This window comes from Orycteropus afer, unplaced genomic scaffold (genome assembly GCF_000298275.1).
Source record: "Orycteropus afer afer isolate SDZICR_OR568_19922 unplaced genomic scaffold, OryAfe1.0 scaffold00137, whole genome shotgun sequence".
Lineage (NCBI taxonomy): Eukaryota > Metazoa > Chordata > Mammalia > Tubulidentata > Orycteropodidae > Orycteropus > Orycteropus afer.
The window spans coordinates 1656077-1663227 of NW_006921724.1; positions in this window are offsets into that span (position 1 = coordinate 1656077).

Below are 7151 nucleotides of genomic sequence, written 5' to 3' on the forward strand. Positions count from 1 at the left end.
CAAGATTATCTTCTGTGTCTGTGTTAATTGGTTTCCCTTTTCTTTGTTGAAGAGGGTCTGTGCAATCCTTCTGCCTAGTCCGCCATCTTGCCCCGCCTCCCATTTTACGCGTAAGTTTGAATTATGGTAAATTTATACAGTTGTCCAGCTATTATCACTACAGCCCAGTTTATATATATTTTTAATTAAAAATCATTGAAGTTCATATAGGAGACTATAATGAAGAAAATAAAAATTACCAGTAGTAACACTCAGATAAAACAACATCATAAGTTTTTGGTGTATCTATTAACTTTTACTTTATGTGTCTGTGGCTCATTCACACAGTATTTAAGAAATAAAATTAGAGTCATCTTTTATTTACTTTTTATAGTCTCCTCTTTTAATTTAAATATTTCCCCATCATTAATATTCTTTTTATAGTATCATTTTTAATGGCTAATTAGTATTTCACAAATTAGTATTAATATTTAACCTATTCCTTATTTTTGGTAATTAGTTTATAAGCAATGTTTAAGTGAATAGTATTGCAACAAGTCTTTATGCTTATCTTTGATTTATTGCCTTACGCCCAAGTCCTAGAAGCTGGAATTACTGGGTTAAAGGATATATACATTTTAAAAGTTACTGGTATATATTTTCAAATACCTTTTTTAAAACTAAAATTGATGTTTCTACCAGATACACAGGAGCTCTGGTAGCATAGTGCCTAAGGCACTTGACTGCTAACCAGAAGGCTAGCGGTTCAAACCCACCAGCCACCCCTCGGAAGGAAGATGCGGCAATCTGCTTCCGTAGTGATACTGCCTTGGAAACCCAAGGACGGGTCGCAATGAGTCGGGTCCCACTCAACAGCACATAACAACAACAATAACCAGATACACATCTGAATTTTCCCATATTGTGGGATCCTGAGTATTTAAAAATGTTTGCCAATTTGATTGACAAAACTCTTTTAATTTGCATTTGTTTGCATATTAGTGAGATTGAATATATTTTCCTATGTTTGCTAATCATGTTCTTTTGTGAATTTCCTTTTAATATTTTTGGCTGGTATTTCTCTTGGGGTTTTATGTATTTATTTTTTTGATAAGCGGTCTTTGTTGAACACTTGCTAAATGCCAAGAACTAATCTAAATGCTTGGCAGGTATTACTCACACTTGGTAACTCTGTAATTGGTACCACGATTTACCTAGCCAGAGGTTAAGTAGCTCGCCCTAGGTCACACAACTAATAAGGGTTAGTGCTAGGATGGCAACCTTACAGTATGACTCTACAGTCCCCCAGTTTTGTCCATAGTGTCCATCAGTTTTTATGTGCAGGAACTAGGTCTTAGTTATTAGTGCAGTGCCTACTAGATTTTCACATATTTGTTTAACAAATGAGAGTAAACCCATTCATTACCTGTCTATTGATGGTAGTGACCTCTTTTTTTGCGTAATATATTTCCCCTTTTAAAGGAATTCCTAAGGACTTCATAAAGAATTTACTGTTTAGCTTTGATATAGTGCAATACGGTTATCAGTATTAGCTTTCCTGAAATATCTATGGAAGTAATCAGTGCTTTGAAAAGGAACATGTGTTCTTAAACAAGCAAATGTAAGTTGTGAAGAATGTATTATTGACAGTGATTTGAATAGTAGATTCAAGTGAAATGAAATACTGCTTTAGGTTCTAGGAGTATTTTGATAGAGTTTAGTTTTTGTATTTTTAGAAAATGGATACGTTTTTGGCCGTTGCTTACAGAGTTTTTTTTTTAATACGTTTTGGTTCACTTTAAGAAATAAGATTTTTTAAAAAAGGGAAACCCAAAAAAACTAAGAAACCTCAAGATAGAAAAAGTTACCTTTTTTGGGTGGGGGTGTTGCTTTAGGTTTGGATATTCTAGATCAGCTCCTCAGATGGCTTAATTTATGATTTTACTTCTTCTGAAGGCTACTTAATGGTTCCTCTTTAATTTGCTATAGGCCTGTTTATTCTTTATTTTACTGTTTTAGAGAGCATGACTATCCATATCATTAAATAGATATATATCAAATGGAAACACAAACCAAAGTTAATTTCCAATTTCACATACCATTCACGAAATATACTACATAGAATCAAGCATTCAAAAAGCAGAGACTTCATAATGTAAATATTTATCTTTTTAGTTCAAGCTTATATCTGCTTTGCATAAAGTTACAAAAGCTAAGGGGGACAAACAGTGTGCTGTTTCTTTAACCTCTTAGTGGGGTAAAGTGGTACCAGCCATTTTTCCCTCCCACTAGCAGCATTATTGAACTGACATGACGAGTTCAGATTTGTATTTTTCTTCTATGTAAGCGTGAGTCACCAATATACAAGCAAATGTTAATGAAATTTAACCCATTCTAGAAGAAAAAAAAATGAAACATCAGTTTTCTTTTTAATTTACATTTATTTTATATCTTTAAGCTACCTTTATTAACTACTGATTAAAAAAAGAAAGACTTTTTATTGTGATTTGGGTGAAAGTTTACAAAGCAAGTTGGTTTTCAATTCAGCAGTTTATACATGTTTTGTTATATTGTTGAAATAATCAGTTTTCATTTTCCTCATTCCCACTTCTTACTGGTAATTTCTTATCATCCTTTCTGTTTTTTAGTTCTTCTCTTGGTTACTTCCATCACTTGAAATACAGTAATGTGTTTGTAGCTCTGTTTTGATTTATCATTTAAAAAACTATTGACTCTCCTCCTAGAAAGATGAAACCAAACAGCTGTCCATGCTACTTTTTCCCTGCCAATTTCTCCTATTCCTTTTGTAACGTTTTTTTTCTGTTGCTATTATTAAAATTTTATAGAATTGATTTAAACCTTTCTTTCTTGACCCTTGTCTTAGACCTCTTGATTTTCCTTGATGTAAAATGAAGGCTTTAGTACCTTTTATATTGCTATCTACCTCACACCTTTTGTCCACCAGACAAATAACTTTACATTGTATGCAGGTATATATACTTAGACACCCTTTAAAAAAAAAATTGAGTTCCATGCTTTTATCTTGAGGTTCTTCTGAATATTGAAAACAGAAAATTATTCTGGACAAAGACTGTGTGTATTAAAATCCATAGGTAGGGAGATAGAATACTATTTTACTAAGTTTGTTTTGCTCATAGAAAAAATGTTGCAGTGTAATAATCATTTTTAAAAAATGATTTAATTGTATTCTATGCATTCAGCTTTCACTAGGAAAATTTTTCAAAAGAAATCTTAGATGCAGAGTTTAAGTGTCTCATTTATGATGCTTGTCATCTTTAGTCTATTCATGGCCTTCTTTTATATTATTACTATTTTTTACCATGCTAGTCACAGACTCTTTCCATTCTGTTACTCCCCTCACTCAAATCAACATGTGACCTCCAGATAGTCTGAGATTTTCCCTCCCCTTCCCTTCTGTTCTAGGTGACCAAAAAAGTGAGTTTCCTTTCTTGAATAAACCTTTCCTTAACTTTTTAAAAAATAGTGGGCTCATATAATGTTTGCCCTTCTGTTGTAGATTTATTTCATTCAGCATAATGTCCTCTAAATTTATCCATGTTGCAAGATGATTTGTGTATTCTTCATTATTCTTTAATGCTGCATAGTATTGCATTGTCTGAATAATTGGTTCTCATTTTCCTCATTTCTACTTCCTACTGAAAACTTCTTTTAATCTTCTCTACTTTTTAGTTCTTCTCTTGGTGACTTTCATCATTAATGTGTTTGTAGCTCTGTTTTGATTTATCATTTAAAAAACTATTGACTGTCCTTCCAGAAAGATGAAATCAAACAACTCTCCATGCTACTTTTTTCCCTGTCAATTTCTCCTATTCCTGTATTATTTTAGTAGTAAATACCTGCAAACCCCTTGTAGCCAAGCCTAAGAACCAAAATTTCCTCTGCCTCATGAACTTTTCTCCCAAATGAGACAACTGATGCCAGATTTACCATTTGTGGGTGAGGTTAGTGGACTGATTACGGGTTTTTTCAGTTCAGTGAATGTAAGCTGGAATCTCTTCTTGTAGTGCCAAGCTGAGGTGGTTTTGCTGAGCAAGTAGGGACGTGTATGATACAGCCTTTCTTAAGCAGGTGGCTTTGCATCTTTCAGGGCATTTCTTTGGCTATGGCTTGAGGGGAAGTGGGACTGCTCACCTGAGGCTGAGTGGCTGAGGCATGCTGACCGTGCAGTGGATACATGGGAAGAGGCAGACCATTCAGCAGAGAGTTCGTGAATAAATTGGGCTGACCTTTGCCCTTCCATCTATTCCAGTTTTCCTTCCCACCCCTAAAGACACCTGCTGAGAGGTTCCTGGCACCAGCTTTCAGCTCTGGATCTTTGACTGTCTTTTACTCATTACTGCTTTCCTCTCATTTGCCTTTTTCTTCATGAAAGATGTCAGAATCTTTGGTTCACAGGTGTCTCCATCTCATACTTTAATTGATTTTTGTTTTGTGATTCTTTTCCATTCTCTATTTGAGTAGGTATCTTTGTGGGTATGTTTAAGCATATGTAGTCTGGCCTGTGACCTTGAAACCCTTTATCTAGTGCTTCTTGTTAGAAGCATGCGTTTTGAACTTACGAAACCGAATGCTAGGATGTGGTATTGGCTCCTTCTTTTGCTGTTAAAGGATTTTTTTCAGGTGCTGCTCTGTTTGTGGCTATCCTTAGTTTTCTATTTACCAGTGAACTCTGGTACCATATACTTAGAACTAGGTGGCCTTACTGGCTGCAGTAAGAAATTCCTACTGCTGCCCACAAGTTGTCTATAAGGAGCTGCTTTGTTAAAAGTTAACACTTGTACTTCACTTTCTGCCTTTGTGACTTTTGCTTTGGGCTGTGTGCTTGGAAGCACTGTTTTCTCTGTCCTTGGCCTGTTCACATGTTTTTTTGCCCATTACTTCCTCAGGAACATACGTGTAGCCTGCTCTGTTACTTTGGTTCAGGTGCTTCCCACATAAGGTTCTTGAATGTGAATTTTTTCATACTGCCAGTTTTTTAAGTCAGGCCAAATGTACCCTCTAAATTTGTTAAATCTGTCTACTTGTTTTCATATGATTTGGAAATAAGAAAATACTTAATGCCATTTTCATAGATGAAGATGCTGAAGAAAGATCAAAACTATTATCTTATTATCCTGATAACTAATATGAAAACATTTTTTAATCTGAAAGTTAATTTACAAGAATATTTTTGGTCTATCAATATACTTGTAATTCTAATAATTTTTAGTTAAGTAAAGTCTTGATCAGTCAACTTTCATATTTCCATGATAGCTAAATGAGGGAGTAAAAGTTAATGTATAACAGTGGTTTTTCATAGTGTTCATCATGTTCAGTTTAGGACAGGGAGAAAGATGGTACCATTCTATGAACATGAATTAGTGGATCTATGAGAGTAAAGAGCAGTTGATTTAAAAAAAAAAAAAGTCTATAATTCAAAAGGGAAAAGTTTACCTTTCAATTTTATAAGCAAACTTATGAATAGTAGGGGAAAAAATATTAGGACTGCTCTTATGTTTGAGACTATAAATACCCACTGGGCTTAATCTTTTATTAAAGATATCCAGCAAAACAATATGATGGCACCCTCACTTTATTAAAACCTTGAACAGACTAGTTGCCCAAAGATTTTTTTTTTATTATGTTTCCAACTTACAAAGATGGCTTCAGATTCAAAAAGGAAAATGCATTTTTGCCTACTTGCCTTTTTTTCCCGAGACCTATAAAACTACATTGCATTTCTCCAAAAAATACAAGATTTTTGGTATGGAATGATTTATTATTTGAGATAATCTTCTGTGATATATTACTGGGCATAATATTGGCTGATACACATTGAGATGATACAGGCTGTTTATATATTTTGAGCATCAGTAACTGCAGATGAGAAGTTACTGGTTATTCTAAATATATTTCTTACAATATAGGGGAGAAAATGTCATTGGAATATTAATGTATTTAAAGAAATGTTAATGATTTGTATGCCGAGAACTTATTTTCTTTACTAGAAATTATGAATTATGTATTTTATGTAAAGATTTTAACTTAATGTTTCAGCTATTTTTAAGATTTTTTTAAATTGTGATTTGGGTGAAAATTTACAGAGCAGATTCACTTTGCATACAGCAGTTCACATATACTTTGTCTCATGATACTGACTACAATTTACCCCAATGCAACAGTACCCCTCCCACTTTTTCCTGATAGTTACCTCTTCCCTGTGTCCATCCCTCACTCCTGCCCCCTGAGCTATCTCCCTGTGCATAAACAGCCCTTTTTTCTCCCATGATTGTTCTCTCCAAGGAGTGTTTCTACCTCAGGTAAATGTTCAACCCCTGCCTGTCTTTTGTTTGGCTGGAAGCCACAGGTATGGGTTCAATTCCAGACCTGAAGGGTAGTTAGGGGCCATAGTCTCAGTTGTTCTGCCGAGCTTTATCAGACCAGTAAAACTGGTTGCTTCCCCACCAACACCTTTTTTTTTTTGCCAAATGATTGTGACTTTTGTTCCATATTGTTCTCCCTATCTATCCAGGATCTCCTACATAGATCCCCTTCCGAGTGGTTGACAGCAGTAGGCTGGTACCATCCAGCTCTTCTGGTCTCATAGTTGTATAGGCTACGGATCGTGTAGTGTACCAGTCTCCAGGGCTAATTATTTCCATGAATTATTCATTTTCTTTATTCTTCTTTGCTCTGGACGAGGAGACACCCATCATTGCATCTAGATGGCTGCTTGCAACTTTTAAGATCCCAGTCGCTACTTGGCAAAGTAGGAGGTAGAACGTTTTGTGTAGTATGTTATGCCAGTTGAGCTTTATGTCCCCTGTGACTGTGGTCCCGAGCCCACAGGTTCAACTTCTTGTTCCCTCTGGGTAGCTGGCTGTGACCAAGAAGTGACTACAACCTTGTCCCTTGTCAGCTCTACTATACGCCTGGTAATTCTTAAAGATCATACAAATACACTTACAGGACCATTGTCTGCCCACCCTAATACATGGTCTTGGTTGGGTACATTCCCTCCTACTTAGCCATACTTACTAGTTCAGCCTGTCCACCCATCTATCCACCTGTATACCCTTGTTTGTCTTCACTGACAAAGCAGTATTGTATGCGCAGAAGGGTTCATATTTGTTGTCTGTACCTCCCATGTA